The sequence below is a fragment of the Podarcis vaucheri genome, assembly GCF_965113315.1.
Source record: "Podarcis vaucheri genome assembly, chromosome: 2".
Classification (NCBI taxonomy): Eukaryota; Metazoa; Chordata; class Lepidosauria; order Squamata; family Lacertidae; genus Podarcis; species Podarcis vaucheri.
The window spans coordinates 82,485,337-82,508,164 of record NC_138760.1 but is presented as its reverse complement, the minus strand read 5'-3'; the positions used below and the strand labels follow the sequence as shown (position 1 = coordinate 82,508,164).

General features: G+C 42.6%; 2 long non-coding RNA genes across 2 annotated transcripts in view; both read right to left on the bottom strand.

The window, feature by feature from the left end:
* Positions 1 to 12,771, bottom strand: part of LOC309526077 — a 49,404-nt gene extending 36,633 nt beyond the window's left edge. Inside the window, exon 1 of the long non-coding RNA XR_014216637.1 lies at positions 12,670 to 12,771. This is a non-coding gene — a long non-coding RNA (uncharacterized lncRNA). The remainder of the gene's footprint in view (positions 1 to 12,669) is intronic.
* Positions 12,772 to 14,259: 1,488 nt separating this feature from the next.
* LOC309527622 lies at positions 14,260 to 22,014 on the bottom strand. Its single transcript, XR_014217266.1, has 2 exons — positions 21,920 to 22,014; positions 14,260 to 14,538 (listed from the first exon to the last, which is right to left on the bottom strand). It is a non-coding gene; the product is annotated as an uncharacterized lncRNA (long non-coding RNA).
* Positions 22,015 to 22,828: the final 814 nt, after the last annotated feature.

Genomic DNA, 22,828 nt, shown 5'->3' with positions numbered 1-22,828 from the left:
CCTAAGCATATTAAACTGACGCATGCATTTTAAGAAATCACTTTGGTCCAACTGGCCCTGTCTCTTTAGATTACTGCTCTGGGGAAATTGTGGTTTACCAGCATTATTCCCCATGGTAATAATTCTGTCTTGCCCAGGGCCTTTCTAAATATGTGGGTAGGTCAGTCAGAGGGGAGGGCCTTTTGAATTAGCTCAGCCCGTCATGTCAGTTGCTGGGCAGAGGCCATGGGTCTATTGTAGTGCATATTTATTTTTATTTTATTCTTTGCATGCCTGAGGAAGTTCAAGTTCTGGCATCTTCATATGAAGTGTTCTCGGATAGTAGGGTTCAAAATAGGCCTTGCTTGAGGCCCTGAAGAGTTGCTTCCATCCAGTCAGAGCATTTATTAAGCCTTTCAGACCAGTGATCGGATAGCGTAAGACAGCTTCACACGTTCAGCTATTTAGTAGGTGCCAACAGATGGGAAAGAAGGGAAGAGATTGGTAACTTGTCTGTAAATGTCATGAGACTCTGTGAACTCTATACATTTAAAGCACATGACTGTTGTTGTTTAGTCATTTAGTCGTGTCCAACTCTTCGTGACCCCATGAACCAGAGCACGCCAGGCACTCCTGTCTTCCACTGCCTCCTGCAGTTTGGTCAAACTCATGTTGGTTGCTTCGCGAACACTGTCCAATCATCTCGTCCTCTGTCGTCCCCTTCTCCTTGTGCCTTCCATCTTTCCCAACATCAAGGTCTTTTCCAGGGAGTCTTCTCTTCTCGTGAGGTGGCTGAAGTATTGGAGCCTCAGCTTCAGGATCTGTCCTTCCAGTGAGCACTCAGGGCTGATTTCCTTCAGAATGGAGAGGTTTGATCTTCTTGCAGTCCATGGGACTCTCAAGAGTCTCCTCCAGCACCATAATTCAAAAGCATCAATTCTTCGGCGTTCAGCCTTCTTTATGGTCCAGCTCTCACTTCCATTCATCACTACTGGGAAAACCATAGCTTTAACTATACGGACCTTTGTTGGCAAAGTGATATTTCTGCTTTTTAAGATGCTGTCTAGGTTTGTCATTGCTTTTCTCCCAAGAAGCAGGCGTCTTTTAATTCCCTGACTGCTGTCACCATCTGCTGTCACCAACATGGAGCCCAAGAAATCTCTCACTGCCTCCATTTCTTCCCCTTCTATTTGCCAGGAGGTGATGGGCCCAGTGGCCATGATCTTCGTTTTTTTGATGTTGAGCTTCAGACCATATTTTGCGCTCTCCTCTTTCACCCTCATTAAAAGGTTCTTTAATTCCTCCTCACTTTCTGCCATCAAGGTTGTGTCATCTGCATATCTGAGGTTGTTGATATTTCTTCCGGCAATCTTAATTCCGGTTTGGGATTCATTCAGCCGAGCCTTTCGCATGATGAATTCTGCATATAAGTTAAATAAGCAGAGAGACAATATACAGCTTTGTCGTACTCCTTTCCCAATTTTGAACCAATCAGTTGTTCCATATCCAGTTCTAACTGCAGCTTCTTGTTCCACATAGAGATTTCTCAGGAGACAGATGAGGTGATCAGGCACTCCCATTTCTTTAAAAACTTGCCATAGTTTGCTGTGGTCGACACAGTCAAAGGCTTTTGCATAATCAATGAAGCAGAAGTAGACGTCTTTCTGGTACTCTCTAGCTTTCTCCATAATCCAGCGCATGTTTGCAATTTGGTCTCTGGTTCCTCTGCCTCTTCTAAATCCAGCTTGCACTTCTGGGAGTTCTCGGTCCACATACTGCTTGAGCCTTCCTTGTAGAATTTTAAGCATAACCTTTCTAGCGTGTGAAATGAGTGCAATTGTGCGGTAGTTGGCGCATTCTTTGGCACTGCCCTTCTTTGGGATTGAGACTGATCTTCTCCAATCCTCTGGCCACTGCTGAGTTTTCCAAACTTGCTGCCATATTGAGTGTAGCACCTTAACAGCATCATCTTTTAAAATTTTAAATAGTTCAGCTGGAATACCGTCGCTTCCACTGGCCTTGTTATTTGCAGTGCTTTCTAAGGCCCATTTGACTTCACTCTCCAGGATGTCTGGCTCAAGGTCAGCAACCACACTACCTGGGGTGTACGAGACATCCATATCTTTCTGGTATAATTCCTCTGTGTATTCTTGCCACCTCTTCTTGATGTCTTCTGCTTCTGTTAGGTCCTTACCACTTTTGTCCTTTATTATGGTAATCTTTGTACGAAATGTTCATTTCATTTCTCCAATTTTCTTGAACAGATCTCTTGTTTTTCCCATTCTAGTGTTTTCCTCTATTTCTTTGCATTGCTCGTTTAAGGCCTTCTTGTATCTCCTTGCTATTTTTTTGAAATCTGCATTCAGTTTCTTGTATCTTTCACTATCTCCCTCACATTTTGCTTGCCTTCTCTCCCCCACTATTTGTAAGGCCTCATTGGACAACCACTTTGCTTTCTTGCATTTCCTTTCATTGGAATGGTTTTCGTTGCTGCCTCCTGTATAATGTTACGAGCCTCCATCCATAGTTCTTCAGGCACTCTGTCCACCAAATCTAAATCCTTAAACCTGTTCCTCACTTACACTGTGTATTCATAAGGGATTTGATTTGGATTGTATCTTACCAGCCCAGTGGTTTTTCCTACTTTCTTCTGTTTAAGCTTGAATTTTGCTATAAGAAGCTGATGATCTGAGCCACAGTCAGCTCCAGGTCTTGTTTTTGCTGACTGCATAGAGCTTCTCCATCTTTGGCTGCAGAAAATATAATTAATCTGATTTTGATGCTGCCCATCTGGTGATGTCCATGTGTAGAGTCGTCTCTTGTGTTGTTGAAAAGCGTGTTTGTGATGACCAGCTTGTTCTCTTGGCAGAACTCTATTAGCCTTTGCCCTGCTTCGTTTTGAACTCCAAGGCCAAACTTGCCAGTTGTTCCTTTTATCTCTTGATTCCCTTCTTTAGCATTCCAATCCCCTATAATGAGAATAACATCCTTCTTTGGTGTCATTTCTAGAATGTCTTTATAGAATTGGTCAATTTCAGTTTCTTCAACACCAGTAGTTGGTGCATAAACTTGGATTACATCCCCCAAATCATCCTGGGAACTGTAGTTTATTAAGTGTGCTGGGAATTGCAGCTCTACGGTGACAGTTGCCAGTAAGCAGTGTGGTATAGTAGTTAAGAGTGGTGGACTCAAAATCTGGTGAACCGGGTTTGCTTCCCCACTCCTCCTCATGCATCTGCTGGGTGACCTTGGGCTAGTCACACTTCTCTGAAGTTTCTCAGTCTCGCTCACCTCACAGAGTGTTTGTTGTGGGGGAAGAAGGGAAAGGAGGTTGTTAGCTACTTTGAGACTCCTTCGGGTGGTGATAAAGCGGGATGTCAAATCCAAACTCTTCTTCTTCTTCCCAGGGGAGAGCCAGGCACCTTTAATGCATGGTGTATACAGAGCCAAAGGCACTCAGATTTGAACACTTAAAAAGCCTTGTATGTTGCCCCACCCATAACATTTCTTAGGAGCAAGGGATACTGGAAAGAAGGGCTTTGGAGTGGGATCATAGGTCAGGGGCAGAGTGCATACATTGCATTCAGAAGGCTACAGGCATATCCCAGGCATATCCATTTAATAGAAGAATCAAGTAGCATGGGGTAGCTAACATCAGATCTGGGCGCCTATCTGCCCCCAAGCCATTTTTTTTTCTGGCCTTCTAAGACCCCTCCTTGAGGCAAGGAGCTAGGAGTAGTGCTAATTTTTACCCATTATATATTCTCAACTGGTTCTACTGACAAGTAAATATTTCTTTGCTGCCCCAATTCTCCATATATGATTTGTTAAATTGACTTTGTACTTAATCCCAAACAAGTAGCATGAAATGATCACTTTAAACAACTGCTCCAGCTCTGAAAAAAAGAAAACTTTGAAGCAATATTTTTAAACAGATTATTATTATTTTTTTGAAATGATCGCTTTTGTGCTCTTTGTCCCAAAGTATCCTTAGTAGTTATGTAGTATTACATAAATTTTCTCCTGATTAAAAATGTAAATTGACTAAATGCCTAAAAGCCCAGTGAAAAGGCTTCTAACATTTCCCCCTCTTCCTGCCTTCCAGTTTCCTTTTTTATCTCTTCAGAATAAAGAGCTGATTATAATTACAGTGGATACTGAAATGTAGGCTCAATTTTAAAAAATTTAATTGAAGTCTGAAATGGGTTTTCTCCATTTTTATGTGTGTGAATTGTTCTATAGCATGTGGTTGGGTTTTTTTTAATGTACTGAATATATTTGTATATAAATCTACATGATTTTAGGGAGGGAGATTGAATGAGAGTGAATGCTAATAATTCCTAAGTAGATAAGGGAGAAGATCCTTTGAGATTCTGTCACTAATTCCATTCTGCAGAATCACTTCACAGATCCAGATAAGTAGCCACCTTGGTCTATAGCAGCAAAAAGACAAATGGGAAATGTGTTGGTTCTCAGGGTGGTAGCTTTCCACTAGTCTTGTTACGTGTATTGCTTGTGTTAACTGGTTGTGTTGCTAAAGGGTGCTTAGCTGAATTTCAAAAGCAGCAGTAATCCGGTTTCTTCTTTACCCTGAAAGCATAGCATATGACCACAGCCATTAAGATGACAGCTGGTTTACTATTGTGCTTTCAAGTATTTATGAATATAAAATCTCCCCTTTCTTTCTCCCCCCACTCGATTTCTGATTTATTGTTATTTTTGAGGGGGAAATAACAGCAGTGTGACTACCAACTTGTATTGCTTTGAACATATTAATGGAGGATAAGGCTATCAACTGCAACAACAACAACAACAACAACAACAACAACAACATATTTATACCCCACCCATCTGGCTGGGTTTCTCCAGCTACTCTGGGCAGCTCCCAATAGAATATTAAATACATGATAAAACATTAAGCATTTAAAACTTCCCTAAACAGGGCTGCCTTCAAATGTCTTCTGAAAGTCAGAAAGTTGTTTATTTCCTTGACATCTGATGGGAGAGCATTCCACAGGGCAAACGTCACTACCGAGAAGACCTTCTGCCTGGTTCCCTGTAACCTCACTTCTCACAGGGAGGGAACCACCAGAAGGCCCTCGGCGCTGGATCTCAGTGTCCGGGCAGAACGATGGGGGTGGAGATGCTCCTTCAGGTACTGGGTTGAGGCCATTTAGGGCTTTAAAGGTCAGCACCAACACTTTGAATTGTGCTCAGAAATGTACTGGGAGCCAATGTAGGTCTTTCAAGACCGGTGTTATGTGGTCTCAGCAGCCACTCCCAGTCGCTAGTCTAGCTGCTGCATTCTGGATTAGTTGTAGTTTCCGAGTCACCTTCAAAGGTAGCCCCAAGTAGAACGCATTGCAGTACTCCAAGCGGGAGATAACTAGAGCATGCACCACTCTGAGACAGTCTGTGGGCAGGTAGGGTCTCAGCCTGCATACCTGATGAAGCTGGTAGACAGCTGCCCTGCACACAGAATTGACCTGCGCCTCCATGAACAGCTGTGAGTCCAAAATGACTCCCAGGCTGTGCACCTGGTCGTTCAGGGGCACAGTTACCCCACTCAGGACCAGGGAGTCCTCCACGCCTGCCTGCTCCCTGTCCCCCCCCCCAAACCGTATTTCTATCTTGTCAGGATTCAACCTCAATCTGTTAGCTGCCATCCATCCTCCAAGCACCTCCAGACACTCACACAGGACATTCCTTCACCAGTTCTGATTTAAAAGAGAGGTAGAGTTGGGTATCGTCTGCATACTGATGAACACCCACCCAAAGTCATGATGACTGAATAATAATAATAATAATAATAATAATAATAATAATAATAATGTATATTCTCTCTAGTATTGGAGCTATTGCACTCATGTTTTGACGGTGGGCTTCTCAACAACATCTGGTTGGCTGCTGTGCAAACAGGATGCTAAACTAGATGGATCTGATACAGGACGCTTATAGCATTGGCTCCAGGTTTTGATGGGCAAGTTGCCCTTTGTGAACCCCTCTCCTCTGCCCTGCAATTGCCCACTCCCTCACCCACTACCTGTGGGTTTATCTGTGTCTGACTTAAAGGGATGTGTGTTAGTGAATGGGCTGGCAAATCATAGATGCATTAAAATATACGCTCATCACTTTGGAATGTGTAGGATTTCACAACTTCGGGCAGTGTTTGAATGAGCATGTCACGTTTCAGTTGAGCACAATGGTAATTGGTGCTTCTGTTCAGCTGTCAGACAAATGGTTGCCTTAGAATACAAGAATCCTTCATGCCTCAGGCAAATATAGATTATTTGTACCTAAAGAGAGGCTGAGCAAACAGAGGAATACTAAGTGGCAGCACTTCTGTTCTCTTTAGTTCTTGTTCTTTTCTGACCTTAAGAAATAATGTAGGCTGCAATCCTATACTGTACTTACCTGGGAATACGGTAAGTCCCTTTGAACTCAATGAAACTTACTTCTGAGTAGGCATGCATAGGATTGCACTTCTGGCAACTCAATATGCTTTGTATAATGCCAAATGTGACCAACCTTCCAATTAAGTAAGATTCAACAATAAAAAGTTGGCCCCTAATGCTTAGTTAAAAACTAAGAACTTAGTTAAAAACTAATTTCTAAATCTTATACTTAGAAGTATTAATGTTCTCCAGATTCACACAGATGTAGATGCTAGATTCACATATGTAGATGCTAGAGATGTAAAATTTCTGGAAATTTTGATGCCACAGCGGGGGAAGTTTTTGTTCTGTGGAGAGCCAGTGTGGTGTAGTGGTTAAGAGCGGTAGTCACGTAATCTGGGTAACCGGGTTCGCGTCTCCGCTCCTCCACATGCAGCTGCTGGGTGACCTTGGGCCAGTCACACTTCTGTGAAGTCTCTCAGCCCCACTCACCTCACAGAGTGTTTGTTGTGGGGGAGGAAGGGAAAGGAGATTGTTAGCCGCTTTGAGACTCCTGAAGGGGAGTGAAAGGTGGGATATCAAATCCAAACTCTTCTTCTTCTTCTTCTTTTTTGTGGTGTGTATGTGGCAGTGACACATGTTTTCAGAAAAATTGGAAAAAAGTAAGAAGTTTTTAAAAATTACTCTTAAATATCAGAAGTCACTTTGTTATTTTGGAACATAAAACACATTATATGTAGGAGGGATAAACTTGGCAGAATACCACACTGCATTCCTTGGCCAAATACCTGAAGTTTTCCTGTATTCATTGACATTTGAAAGTTACCTTTCCAACATTTAGCCCTGTTTGTTTTGTAATCCAGTCAAATGCGGAAGCAGTTCTATCATCACTTACCTTTCTGCCTCTGAATCTTGGATCCAACATATCTGCAGCAGCATGAAATAGATGTCAACAAAATTACATTATTCCCAAGTTCTTTGAGGTCTAGCCAAGAAGAAAGAAACAGCCACCAACTACCACACCAAGAAGTAGGCTGCAAGCAAAGAAGGCACTGAATCCTTCTTCCTTCTCTTGTGACAATGACAATGCCCTCCAAGAATCAAAAATTAATCTTGCTCTTGCATTTGAGAGTTGTACACTCAGTAGACCCATGGGTCAGCAAACTAAGGCCCGCAGGCCGGATCAGCCCCAATTGCCTTCTGGATCTGGCCCGTGGACAGTCTGGGAATTGCCACATGTGTTCTTTCCCTCTCCCTCACACGGTGGCGGTGCCTCCCTCCCTCCCTCCCTCCTTCTGGCTTCTCCCCGCCCTGCCTAGAGGAGGAAGGGAGCTGGGCTTTGTTGGTGCCAGCAGCAGCAGCCGCGCTCAAGCGGCTGCCATTTTAAGCAGCCCTTCTCCAGAGCCTTTTCACACGCCGCTCATCGTCCCTCCGCTGCCACTGCCGCTGCCACCAGCCCCTGCCACTCACAAGACACAAGTAAGCAGCCACTGGGGCTTGTGGTGTATTGCATCTTTTTTTCTCTTTTCCAAAATATAGTCTGGCCCCCCACAAGGTCTGAGGGACAGTGGACCAGCCCCCTGCTGAAAAAGTTTGCTGCAGTAGATAACCTGCAGCAAATTTGCTCAAGTAGACAACCCCTGCAGTAGACAACTCAAGACTTGCTTATACTCAATGTACAGGAATTTTATTATACATAGTCTTCCTGATACACAGTTTTAGAAAACATTTGAGGGAGTAAATGTATGAACACCTTGGGAGAAATTCAGTATGTTGGTTTGCCAGATGGAACAAGCCCTCCTCTCCTTCCTCACACATTGTTCCAGGGCCCTTCTAGATCAGTGTCCTGTTCTCACACTGACCAACCAGATGCCTATGGAAAGCCCCAAAGCAAGACACCAGTGCAATAGCACACTGCCCTCCAGCAATTTCCCACAACTGCTATGCAGAAACATACTGTCTCCAACAGTGGACGTAGAACATAGCCTTTGGGGTTAGTAGCAACTGATAACCTTATCCTCCATGAATTTGTCTAATCTTCTTTTAAAGCCATCCAAGGTGGTAGCCATCCTTTCCCCTTGTGGGAGCAAATTCCATAGTGTGAAGAAGTACTTCCAACGAATCTTCCAACGCTCATCTTCTTTGGGTGTCCATGAATTCTAATTACAACATCAAATACTGATCAGTCACATTTGCTGGACTTATTTCTGTTGATGGACATGGTATAAGGAAACATCAGCATTTTCTGTTTCTGTTTCTTTGGGAATTCACCAGCATCCAGACATGTCACCCAAAGCTACATTTCATGTTACTCTGGCAGATTAATGCTGATCAAGGGATTAAATCCAGGCTTGTGGATTTAGTTTTAAAATAGGTCCATGCTTTGGCAGAGAAGTCTGAGCATGAACAGTGGATACACTTCCCAGAGCTTCTGGGTCCTTTCTCATTGCTACCTTTTTGCAATTATTTTGCCTCCCTTTCTGAACATAAGGAAATTAACTGGCATGTCTTCTGATAGACACAAAAGGGGCATGGCAACTCAGCCAAAGTTGAAATGCATCTTTTGCCCAGAATGGAGTTTTGTGGCTTGTATTTTACTTCAATTTCAGACTCAAAATCAGTCATGTAGAGAAACAGCTGAGAAACACTGTCCTGTTCCTCAAAGAGACTCAGTGAAAGTAGGTTATTGCACCAGAATGAGAAAAACTACAGAACAGGGCTCTTTAGCATATAATCTCTTCATTGTAGGAAGAAAGTCAGTATTAAGAAAGCCTGTGTCCTTGCTGCCTCAGTAGAAATAATCATACCTTTGCCAGTCAGTAGACTCATTAGTTTCTAATCAGAATCACTTTTTATTCAAGGTTATAGTACAAATATCCCTCCAGGGCACTTAAGTGCTAGAAATCTTAGCAGTCTAGAAATTTTAGCAATCTGGAAATCTTGTCCTTCATAAATCTTGTGGAATAACAAGAATAATTAATAATTTCCCTTAAAACACCTTTCATCAAAATACACACAAACAATAATATGGCTTTGTAGGGTAGAATGATGTTTTCTTCCTGTTGGTCTGACATTAACTGCCAGTCACCTTCACTGGCTAATTACATCCATGTTCTGACCTGCCAGTGAACTATCCATTAGAGCTAATCGTAATCTGAGTCTCTGCAAATGATCTTCTTGGGGCTACTCTATGTTCTCCTAACAGTCTTCATAGAATCATAGAATCATAGAGTTGGAAGAGACCACAAGGGCCATCGAGTCCAACCCCCTGCCAAGCAGGAAACACCATCAGAGCACTCCTGACATATGGATGTCAAGCCTCTGCTTAAAGACCTCCAAAGAAGGAGACTCCACCACACTCCTTGGCAGCAAATTCCACTGTCGAAACAGCTCTTACTGTCAGGTGCTCAAGTGCTCTTCACTTTGTAGGGAAATATTGAAACTCATAAAGAGGTCATGGGCCCCATGGTTCTGACCTGGTAAATGCTTTCAATATTTTTTAAAAATAGTAACTTATAAGCATTCCCTTATGTTACACATCATATTACTTTGTAATTGCTATCAGTTATTATTATGGCTTTTTATTATTTTAATAATATTTTTTAAAGACAACAACAACAATAATTAAATTTTAGGGACTTTAAAAAACCTCAAGGGAAGGAATATTTTCAGGGGCAATATTTTAATGCGCAGCTGTTTTTGCTTTGAAAACCTTTTCTCCAAAATGTACCTTTTACCATTTGACTTATACAACACCCTATTGCAGTGGCTTTTGTTGCCAAGCATATTGTGTAAACAAGCTTTTCAAACCGTTCTGTACCTACTGTCTCTTTGTTTTATCAGGGGCACATTCTGGCTTCCCTACTTTGTAAAAGAAAAAAAAAAAGATAATTGACAACTATACAATGGCCTGGATTATACACACTTTATGGAAGCTTTTTTATCATCATCAAGCTAAATCTTCAATAAATAATTTAAATATACTTAAACATCTCAGAGATAGAATACAGTACACATAAACATTGATTTTTAGAACAGTAGACTGTGCTGTTTTTGGTAAACTATTTAAAATGCACACCTAAGGATTCTGCGGACAAATCAGCAATTCCATGCATCCATCCAATCAGAATGGTTCTAGCAATTTGCACTCTAAGCATCTGTTTCCTAGCAACCAGGGAGGCAATCCAAGAACATAGCATTTTACATGCTATTCCCTCTTTGTAATGCTAATCATAGATTTGTATGCACTGCGCTTTTTGTTTTGTTTGGCAGAAGGTTAGAGTGACAAAATAGTGTTGCATGCCACCCCAATCTCCAAGTGGTGAGAGATTCCAGGGGTTCCAAGAGCTAACCCAGGTTTAATGTTACCTTTTGGAAATGAGGCACAGCAGAGACTGTGGTGTCTTTATGAAGTATGGTGTACACATACACACACACAACCTGAGCCTATGATGGAGGGGTTCACAGCGCAAAAGGGTCTTGTTTGCCTATAGCCTTGGATTCAAACAGAAATCAGCCATGACTCTCTCTGCCTTTCAAGCTTGCAGCTTTTTACACTAGATCACATCGCAGCACATTGTCCTCATACCCTGGCTTTGTCCTTGTAACTATCTGAGAGTTGGAGGAGGGGCCCCACCCATTTTTCATCAGGCACAGAGCCCCCTGTTTTTTCTTCTCTTAATTGCCCAGGAGGTTACCTCATCAGGAAGCTAGCTTGGCTCAGGGGTGGATTTAGGGCTTTGCGAGTGGTGCACATGAGTGGGCGCCATCTCAGTGCCCACTAAACGAGTCACAGGGCTTTGGGAAGGAGGTGTGAGACTCCTAGAGTCCTCCTGGCTCCTCCCCAAAGCCTAGTTAGTGCTTTCCCAGCTTTAGGAAGGAAGTAGGAGGGTTCTAGACAGCATCTTAAAAAGCAGAGACATCACCTTGCCAACAAAGGTCCATATAATTAAAGCTGTTTATATATGACTAGAATTTTCCATTGTTTGTAATGAAACAGATATGTATTGGCTGTCTTTCATGTCTGCCACAATGCGAAGTAAAAGCATAAACAAAGTGTTTTTGGGTTTTTTTAAATAATGCCCACGGAATCCTTCAAAATGTTCAGAACATCTCCATTAAGTGGAGACTGAAGCTGGGAGTATGTGGTGAAGGCACTGGGAGTATGTGGTGAGGAACAGAGAACACCTCTAGTTCTGTACACTGAATCCTTCAGTTCTGGCCTTGTTCACGGGGCACTGGGATAGATGATCCACTGGGCTGACCCTGTGTGGCTGTTCCTACCTTCTAATCTTCCTCACTACAGAGTTAAATAGAAACTGACTGGATGTCAGATCCTATAAGAAACGAAAAGGATGACATTTGTATGCATTTGTGAGATAATAAGCTTTTATGTAAGTCTATCAATGGATAGCCAAATATTTTGCTTCTAGGACTCTTTTGCCACTGAAATTCTTGGTTGTTAGCATAATGAACTGTACATCAAATATAATCTGTAATGTATGAGCAGCACTTCTTGCTTTATCAAAACCACTTAACCAGAGTTCAGCACCAACACATTTTTATATACATTTTTTAAAAAGAATATTCATCAGTTGTAAACTTAAAATATTAGATGTCCGTAAAACTAATTAAAAAAAAAAGATATTTCCTGGGATTGGATCAGAGGGCATTTGATCTATGTCACAAAGACAACATGTATGTTGTCTGGATTGCTATTTTTAAGCTAAACCTGTGCTATGGAATTTAATGTAGACCTTTGTTCTAAGCAGGTTCTTAAATTATGCTTTTAGTGCCAGTCTGTTTGTGTAGCTTGATGGCAACAATAATATTCTGCAGAATCACAATTAGAATTTTTGAAGCGATTTTTCAAGTCTGCACAGGGACATGCGGCCCTTCAGGTAACCTGGGCCCAAGTTGTTCAGGGCTTCATAAGATCTTGAACATAACCTTATAGCTGATCAGCAGGCAGAGCAGTTCCCTGAGCACAGGTGTAATATGTGCACATCCAGGTGCTCAACTCAATAACCTGGCATTTTGCAGTAGCTGCTTCTAGATCAATCCAAAATGAACCCCTACATGGAGTGCATTACAGTATTTCATGAGCCAGGAGTCAGCTTTGCGTGCTGAACAGCAGCCTGAAGGGGGAGAAGGGGGAGTGACTTCACCTGTAGCTCACCAGCCTTCAAGGATACAGAAAAGACGCTGATGAGAACCAGCTGGGTTCAGCCTTCTTAAGCAGAGCTTCCAGCAGCAGTCAGATGCTGGTAACAACATTTGCACTTCCTGGTCCTACCTTGCTACTTCCTGCTTGAGCCTTGACTCCATGATCATCAGATTCCTTGACCCCTGGACTCCTTTGGATACTGACCTCAGAGACTCTTCTGGCTGGCTGGCCTCCCACTCCACTGAGCCCTGCATGTTGTTGCTCAGCAATGAGACTACGATACAGTAGTCCATTTGTGAGGTTACCAATGCATGAATCACAGTGGCTAAGCTATTACACAGGAAAAGATGTAGTTGATGTACCAACCTAAGCTGATAATATGTACTCCTTGCCACAGAGGTCACCTAAGCTTCCGGGTACAGAGGTGGGTCTGGGAACACCCCCAAAGTACACACACACACAGTTCCTTCAGGAGGAATGAAACTCCACTCAGACTGGTGAACTTCCCAACTTCTGAGTCAGGGGACCACTCACCCACAAAGTCTGTTATACCAGTGTTCAGGCTTGGTTTGTTGACCCTCATCCAGTCCTCCAAATATATGTATCTTTTTATTGAAAAACTTCATTGCGTAAATTTCAAATGATAGCTGTGCCTTGGTTCATGAAGTGCAAGTTAGGTAGGTTTTTATTAAGGCTCAACCTAAACTACCCCCCTCCCCCTTTCATTATCTTGCAAGTGCAATGGGTTTGTTCCTTGATTCATTTTTTAAAAACTCACTTTTAAAATGCAAACCTATATCTGCAGGGGGGTCCCCTCTTATGGACAAAGTGGGGTGTAGCCCTGCCAGGATTCTTAACTTCCAAAACATCCAAAGCTGTGTGGTTTAGTCTTTCTCCTGCTACCTACAAACATATCAAACCATTTTTAGTGGCTGAGATCCTTTTTAGATCTCCTCTGCTTAGCCAATCATAAAAAATCACTAGCAGGACTGAAACAGGACAGCCCTCAAAAGCAATAAAAGAAAAAACGGCAGGGCAGGTCTATGATCACCCATCCTAAGCCAGTGAAAACAACACATTATTCATATGGGTGCTGCTGTTTCTGACTCTGGTTGTTGTTGTTTTTTAGGGGGGGGGGGTGTATGTATGTATGTTTGTGCATGTAAAAGAGGAGGAAGATTCTGTATCTTATTCTGTATCTTTTTTTGACCAGAGGGTGAGAGAAAAGCTCTATGCAGTTTTCCTTGGTTGAAGAGGTACAAAAGTAACATAATTGTGTTATAAAGCCCCTCCCTGGAAACAACCTTCATTACATTTGAGTTAGTTTACCAGCACATTACTGATTTCTGCTTTGAAGGTGCCTCAAATACCAGCAGACAAAATGAAACTAAAGAAGGAGAATAAGAAGTTAGACCCAAGTATATATGAAAGCATCCTTTGGAGAAGCAGTTGCCTGTTATACAGTACATGTATTTTAAATAATCTTATCCACAATTGTGGCCATCTTTTGATAGCCAAAATGACTTAGGTCTGCTGACTTTTAATGATTTCCCCCCACTGTTTATCTACATTGACAAGAACAGTCAACAAAATGACATGGGAAATTATTACATTTTCATTATCAAGAATGAAATATCCTTTATTCACAGAAAAACTTAGAAAAAAACTTTTTTTTGTTTTAAAATGAAAAAACAAACAAAATGCAGCTCAGTTGTAGAATTTGGTACTGATCCAAGTACTTTAATAAGGCCACAAATCATTTTGACAAATAGCCAGAAATAAAGTAATCTTCTACGAGACGAGAGACAGACATCATAATATCTGACAATGTCTGCCTAGCGATGCTTCTAAGGTACTGACAGGAGCATCAGGAGAGGAAAAGCAGGCATTTATTTGTCGACTTCAAATGACTTCAAATTCACAAATAATTTCTTTTCTAAGCATGACAAGCTCAAAAATTGCCTATCTTCTTTCCAATATCATCCATCTGGAGAAAACCTGGAAAGTATGAAACGGACATTTCAGATTCTCAGCTTTATATCTTTAGGGGGAGAGGGAAAAAAACCTCTGTATTGAAAACAACAAGAGAAGGCAAAGAAGAGACCTAAGTGCCCAAAACTAGCAACCTGGTAAAAAATAATCCTGCATTAATTTAACCATCTCATTATCCGTCAATTAATGAAAAAAGAAATTGCATTCAGACATTATCAAAAGGGGAAGAGTGAATGAGCAACGTTCTCCTGGGTGTGGCGCAGGCCTACTGATGTGCTTACCTCACTTTCAAAGTGACCAAGAGTTTTTGCTTTTCATCACACAAATCATCACTCCAATGGTCTGCACTCTGTTTCCTCAAAACCACATGTCTTACACTGGGCTTTACTGTAAGCATGCAAGTTGGTGTAAGCATGACGTGCGTGGTGCTGTGGTCTAAACCACTAAGCCTCTTGGGCTTGCTGATCAGAAGGTCAGCAAGCCCAACAGAGCTCCCATTGCTCTGTTCCAGCTCCTGCCAACTTAGCAGTTTGAAAGCATGCCAGTGCAAGTAGATAAATAGGTACCGCTGTGGCGGGATGGTAAACGGCATTTCCGTGCGCTCTGGTTTCTGTCATGGTGTTCCGTGGCGCCAGAAGTGGTTTAGTCATGCTGGCCGCATGACCTGGAAAGCTGTCTGTGGCCAAACGCCAGTTCCCTTGGCCTGAAAGCGAGATGAGCGCCGCAACCCCATAGTCATCTTTGACTGGATTTAACCATCCAGGGGTCCTTTACCTTGCAAGTTGAGAGGTCACTGAGCAGCTGACAGGCTCATTTTGCTTTGAAATAAATCTTGTTTTGAAAAAAAGTTTTTTTGCAGGTAAAAGGAAGGCCTTTCCTTCAAACCAAATCAGTGAGCACATTTATGTCAGGCAGTTGGTAGACAGCCTCCCAGTTTCCCAGGATTTAACAAAATTCCAGGGAAGATTTCATTAGGTAACTCCTACCATGGGCTTTTCTGGATCAGGAAGCATGGGCAGCAGGGGAGACTGCAGAGCACTGGAGAAAGATACACACACAGAGGGAGAAAGAGAGAGATTGGTCTCCTTGCAACAGTAAAGTAAGCCAAACCACTCGTATCCACTGAAATTCTAAACAAACAAACAAACAAACAAAACAACAACTCTAAAGCAGCTTGCTAATGAGACAGAAAAAATGCAAAACTCTTTCACAAGGGAAGAAAACTTTTGTGAAACGACATGGTATATTTTTGTAGAGTGCTACAAAGAACTGCTCATTCAGCAATGATTTCAGGTCTAATTGAATCTAAATTACCCATGCATGTTTAGGGCCCAAAGATCCACAATCCAGAGCCCACAACAAATGGGTGAGGCTACAATCATATGCACATATATGGTGGGAGTAAACCCAACTGAACTGAATAGAGCTTATTTTGCAGTAGAGGAGTATAAGATTGCATGTGATTCCAGCTTCAGGGAAGATGGGGTGACAAAGCAGGCCAGCAAGATGAGTGAAATTCACAGCTGGGTTGCTAGACCTCGAGGGCTGACTTGAAGCCTCCTGGTTTGCTTGCCCTCCCCCTTCCCCAGTGGCAGAGGGAGGGTTTGAATCTTCAGATGGGGAAGAGTACTTCTATTTATTTCTTATGGAGACAATGCATGCAGCTTGCAAACTTTGGCCGGTAAAAACTGGATGTACCGTATTTTTTGCTCTATAAGACTCACTTTTTCCCTCCTAAAAAGTAAGGGGAAATGTGTGCGCGTCTAATGGAGTGAATGCAGGCTGCACAGCTATCCCAGAAGCCAGAACAGCAAGAGGGATTGCTGCTTTCACTGCGCAGCGATCCCTCTTGCTGTTCTGCCTTCTGAGATTCAGAATATTTTTTCTTGTTTTCCTCCTCCAAAAACTAGGTGCGTCTTGTGGTCTGGTGCGTCTTATAGAGCGAAAAATACGGTATATTGCACAGACTCGGGAAGAGGCAGTTCTTCCCTCTTCCCACCTGTCAGTTCATGTCTCCCAATTAACCTTCTTCTCCAGGGCTCAGTGGTAGGAGGGAGCTCAGCGAAAAATAATCAGGGCCTGCCCCTAGGTGTCAAGTTTGGGTCTTGAAATCCCAGGCTCTGGGAGGTTCCTGACCTGGAAACCCTAATCACAGCAAGGTTCAAAGTCTCCCTCCCCCCCAAAAAAATATTCAGTTGCAAAGCAAAACAACTGTGTATTTTAAGAGAGTTGTGGATTCTTTGTTTCTTTGTTTATATCTCACACTAGTTAGGCATGTATAATCACATCGGTCACATAGGTTGGGGAAAAACCTGTAACTGTATTACGGAGTGCACAAGGGGCACACAGTGGGAGAAGATGGAGAAACATTTTGTTCTGAGAGCAAACCCCATTCCCTACTTGCAAAGCACTCCATAGCACTCTTAGCAGTATATTGAATTCTACCTATATTTCTCCATAAATTAGATTGACCAAGGCATGCCCTAACACTTTGAACACAATGACTTCTCTTAGAATTAAATGGATTCCAATGAAGTTTTCTTTCACCTAATGCATTTGGAATTAGGTATTATTGATAATTTAACTAGCATTGCTAATAGCTTTAGGATTTGCCTCAGATATACCTGGATAAAAAGGTCTGTGCCTTTATGATGATTATTATTAAATTTGTATACTGCCCTATACCCATAGATTTCAGGGCGGTTCCTAAATGCTCATTTTGTATTGTTGTTAAACCTATTTTCAGTTATTTTCTATACTAAAACTACTTTTAGCTGTTTTAATTATGTTTGTAAATCACCTTGACACACACATAAAAGATGATTCATAGATAAATAAAAATAACAGATAGGAAAGATGTCTTTTGAGAGCCAAAATAAGTTTTCAGTAGCAATGTGCAGCGTTTGCAGAAAAGTTTGTAGAACCTTTGACAAGAACTTTCTCAAAACCCTGCTATTTAGATACCACCCTCGGTTTTGGGGAAATAGAATCTAGTTAACTGAAGAGCATTGGCAAATCAGAACTCTGCAAAGTAAGAAATTGAAAACTAGAAAATAGATATTGTTGGCTTTTATGCTGTCACCTTAATTTCTGTGGAACAAAATCTAAAAGCTTGTCTAGAATTGAATGACACAACTGGATGAAGAGGATTTTGTGGGGTTTTCTGTCTCCGAAGGGGAGGGAGAAGAGGTTTTGGAGGAAGAAGAATCAGACTGGGAGGTCCACCCCGAGGGAAGGGATCAGAGCGGGTGGGAAGCGGGTTTTGAATCCTCAGAGGATGGTGACAGCTCCTTCCGTGGGTTCCCCGCATCGTCGGCCGAAGAAAGGGACAAAGTTGGGTCAACAGGTCGGGCCGGGGGTGGAGGGGGTCCTGGGGGGCAGGTGGATGTCAGGGAACTGACATCGGCGCTAGAGGCGGAGGGAAGGCTCTCAAATGATGCTGGAGAAGGGCCCAGCAGGGAGAGAGGCAGCTCCGCAGATGGGGAAGCAAATCAGCGCAACACCAGGGATGTAGAGGGGCTGATGGGGGAATCGGCGAGAGGGCTCCAGGACTCTTCATGGGACACCAGCGGGGAGAGCACGGGTCCTCCGCTACCCACACCCACCCTGCGCAGAGGACTTCCGCGCAGAGAGAGTAGGAGGAGACTGGGTGTCAAAGAACTTTTATGTTGGAAAAGATTTAAGAAATGCCCACTGACGGATTCTGCTAGCGACTGAGGCAGCCACGAATTGAAGGGCTGTCCAGACAGAAAGGTTTAACAAGGCAACATAACCAGGAGAGGCGGCAACTTACGCACAAGCAACCCCATACCCATTACAGTAAACTTCAGAAGAGCATGATCACTCGCGCCTAATGATCCTTCCACTTCTACCCCACTAACCAGGTCATCAACATTGGTTAGGACCAGATCTAAAATGGCTGTTCCTCTTGTTGCTTCTCCCACTTTCTGGACAATGAAGTTGCCTGCAAGGCCAGTGAGGAATCTGTTTGACCTTATGCTCTTGGCTGAGTTTGACATCCAACAAATATCCGGGTAATTGAAGTCCCCCATTACTACTATCTCCCTTCCTTTTGCATGCTTGGCCATCTGTTCCAGGAAGGCATCATCAATGTCCTCCGTTTGGCTTGGGGATCTATAGTAAACTCCCACAATGAGGTCTCTGTTATTCTTCTCTCCCTTAATTTTGACCCAAATGCTCTCACTTTGGCTTTGAGGTTCTAAATCTTGGATCTCTTCACAGGTATACACATCCCTGACATATAACGCCACTCCTCCTCCTTTCTTGTCTGGTCTGTTTCTCTGAAATAGATTGTATCCCTCCATTATTACATTCCAGTTGTGGGACTTATCCCACCAGGTTTCAGTGATGCCTATTATGTCATATTTAGTTTACATCGTTGGCTTCTTTTCAGTTATTGAAACAGAATCCCCATTTCCCTCTTTCATGCGGTTGACATAATTTTGGCATGCAGATGTAAGGCTGGAACATTGTAACAGAATATTATAGAAGCAGAGAGAGCATTAGTAGTTTACAAAATGACTCACCGTGTAACCTTAAAATATAGTACAACCTGAGACGGATGCAATGAAAATAATTCTTGGTGAAAATAAGCAGTGTCATTTTTCTTTAAAACTATCTCAGAGCAGTTTGTTCAATTTTTTAAAAAAGTCAATTGTAATTTGAAGTCTTATTGATTTGGCATTTACCACACCTGTACACAATACAAAAAGTGGCCTACTGAAGCGCTGCAAATGTTCCTTCTTATGCTTTAGTGGGGGTTTTGTCCCTTTCAAATAGGAGACTTTTTATGCTGTAATACAAGACCAAACACTGTGACAGGGAAGGAGTTAGAAGAGTTGTAGACTTTGTTGGTAAGGTTTGTGGCGTTTATCAGTAAGGTAGCAAAGTCCCAACAAAGTATGAGGGACTATATTTATATTCAGCTCTATATTCTTGGTGGGACGCGGGTGGCGCTGTGGGCTAAAGCCTCAACGCCTAGGGCTTGCCGATCGAAAGGTCGGCGGTTCGAATCCCCGCGGCGGGGTGCGCTCCCGCTGCTCGGTCCCAGCGCCTGCCCACCTAGCAGTTCGAAAGCACCCCCGGGGGCAAGTAGATAAATAGGTACCGCTTACCAGCGGGAAGGTAAACGGCGTTCCGTGTGCGGCTCTGGCTCGCCAGAGCAGCGATGTCACGCTGGCCACGTGACCCGGAAGTGTCCCCGGACAGCGCTGGCCCCCGGCCAATAGATGTGAGATGGGCACACAAACCCCACAGTCTGTCAAGACTGGCCCGTTCGGGCAGGGGTACCTTTACCTTTACCTTACTATATTCTTGGCTGCCATTGACTTTGACCTGGAAGGGACTCAAGAGCAAACAGGTGGTGGTGGTGGTGGGGAGACAGGTCTAAAATAAGCTACAGATAGAAAAAACATATCCTTTGTGGATTCTTCCCCCCCTCCCCACTACAGGAGAACATACATGATAAATTTTGACCCAGTTTTTCTTTTTGTGTCTGTGCCCACCTCCCAAACTTTTGAAGAATTCAAAATGTTCTGTGAAATCTCTCCCACAGTTTCCAAGAATCTGAAATTTTCCACATTTCAACTAGCTTTCAGTGGGCTTTGATTCTTATCAAAGTGAAAATAAATGTAAAGCAATGTTTTAGAATTTGAGAAAGTTAAAAGAGGAACAACTTGTATAAAATGAAATTGTAAATATTCTTTAAATCAACCAAAAAGAAAGGGCTTTTAAAGGATACCAAAATAAGGAATGTGGTCATTAGAGATGGGTACTCTTTATGACTATTTTCTTGCAATTTAAACCTTGTGGGCAAAATCATCACTCAAAGCACTGAGAGTTACTGTGGTCTTGTGGATAGCATTTAGACATGGGAGTTTTGAGCCCACATGTCCTTTCTTAAACAGCCATCTGCTCCCCTAGTGGCATTTTAGTCCATGTCCCTTTCCCCCACCAGCACAACAAAAAGGGGTTAGGTGGCACCAGTTATTGAATATTTGTAGTCAATTGTGTTTTAACATGCTTATGTACTTTCACTGTTGTATATTTACTCTGGTTTCAATTCACTTTGGGACTTTTTGTAGTGGGAAGTGATGTGTGTGTGTGTGTGTGTGTGTGTGTGTGTGTGTGTGTGTGATAAACCCAAACTTAGTGAATTGTCACATGGTGTGGCTGTGACGATAACTAACATAAATGCAGAAAGCACTTCATCACATTCACAGTAATAATCATTACTGAAATACATAATAATATCTTCCCACACAGTGCAACTCATAGGTGCCAACTCCCTGGGGCCCTGGGTGCCTGAGCGCCCAAAAAATTCCCCATGAAGGGGTCAGGCACCCACAAATTTTGGTGCCAGGACCATGCACACTGCATGGAACCCATGGCCCCAGTTGTCTGAATCTTGCTTATCTCACATTTTTAGTCATCCAGATAAACTATGTCCCAATTCCTACCCCTCTCCTTCCCCACCATCCATATTGTTACTTTACACGGAAGCAACATAAGGATTGTTGAATGTTTTCTACATTTTCCATACCATTTGTGTATATGATGCTGATCTGTGTTACCCAAATGTTTCCGAAGACATTAGAAGAGTATTGTGTGTAAATAAAGACGCCTAAGATTCCTAAAAACAGAGTTCCTTGGCCAGAATATTGAGGCTTCCAGTCATACATTGTGCTGTGAAGCAATAAATTGGAGACTTCAGAGCTCAGCTAGCTAGTGAAGCATACCTAATACTACTGCCATTCCTGCAAAGGTGATTCTGGCATGCTATTACAGACCATGAATGCCAACAGAAAGTGGAATTCAAAGCTAGGGAAAGTTACTCTTCTGCCAATAGCAATTGCAGCAAGGAGGGCCAAGCAATGGGCCTCTATATTACTATCACTTAGATTACTCTCACAGACTCAACCTTTCTATCTGGAAACCCTTTTTAAAAAAATTGGGTGATGGCATGGATATTATTATTATTATTTATTGAGTTTATATGCAATCCTATATCCAGGGGTCACAGAATAAAATTAACATAAAACCTCAAAATACCTAATAAAAATAAAACAATAACCCAATAGCCCCCCCCCCAAAAAACCACATTTTAAAAGGGCGTAGGATGTCAATCAAATCAACCTAAGGTCTGGTTGAAAAGAAAAAGGTGTATAATGAAGGCGCCAGGCGAACTTCCCAGGGGAGAGCATTCCATAGATGGGGAGTCACTGCAGAGAAGGCCCGTTCTCGTGTTGCCCCCCCATATGGAAGAATATTTCAGTACACCCTGTTTTTAATAGTATATAGGTCATTATTCACCAATCCCCTTAACCTTTGCTTGGATTGGGGTGGGGAGGATGGCAAGCTGACTTACCTATTCTGGACCATTCCAACCTCCTGAGCCCATCCGACTGTGAGGTCACTTGGAATCCTTGGAGAAATCTTGGAATTTTGGATTCCCATAGATATGTAGCACTAGTAGGAGCACTTTTAGGCAGAGGGTGGGTATAGAGTGCTCTCACTCTGCTTCTTTTTACACTAGTTATCTTTTTTAATGCTGTGAAAGCAGTGTCAGGGCAGGACTTTGGGGCAGAAGCCAAGAGCTCTGTTATGTACTGAAGTTCTCATCCTGGGCCAGCAGGGGGATACTGTAGATAGTTCAGGTCCACATATGCAAATAAGGGATCGAAAGTGACGTTCAGTGATTGGATAGTTACAGAAAATGGTTTCTGTTGCGTTCTAGTGGAGCTCTATATAAGCAGGCTGACTGAACCCTTCAGTTCAGTTCTATTTTGGCCTGTGAATAAACAAGAGCTGTTTGAAGAATCGCTGTGTCGTCTGATATGTTCACCCACAACTTAACAAGCTCCACTCAGCAGAAGGAGCAGGAGTACCCCTGTCCCCGGTGGGCCTGGCTTACCTCATTTTGAAGTGAAGCAACGCAAAGAGCAGTTGCTCTTTGGCAATGCGATGCGTGATTATTGGTTGTGTTGTCTGCCTTAGAACTCTGTTTTCAATTGTTTTCAGTATGTTCTACAGAGTATACTAGATATAGGATAACAGACATTACAAAAGCAGCATAAGTCTCCCGTGGTCTCGGCTTCTTTGGAAAAAAACGAAGGCTGCAACCCAATATTCACATACTAATAGAGAGTAAGCCACATTGGATGCAGTGAGACTTCTAAATAAGATTGCACTGTAAAACTTATACCACTCAGGACAGTGGGGAGAGTGAAACACTACCATACAAGTGTATCAAATTTGGCTGGTAGAATCCCAGTGG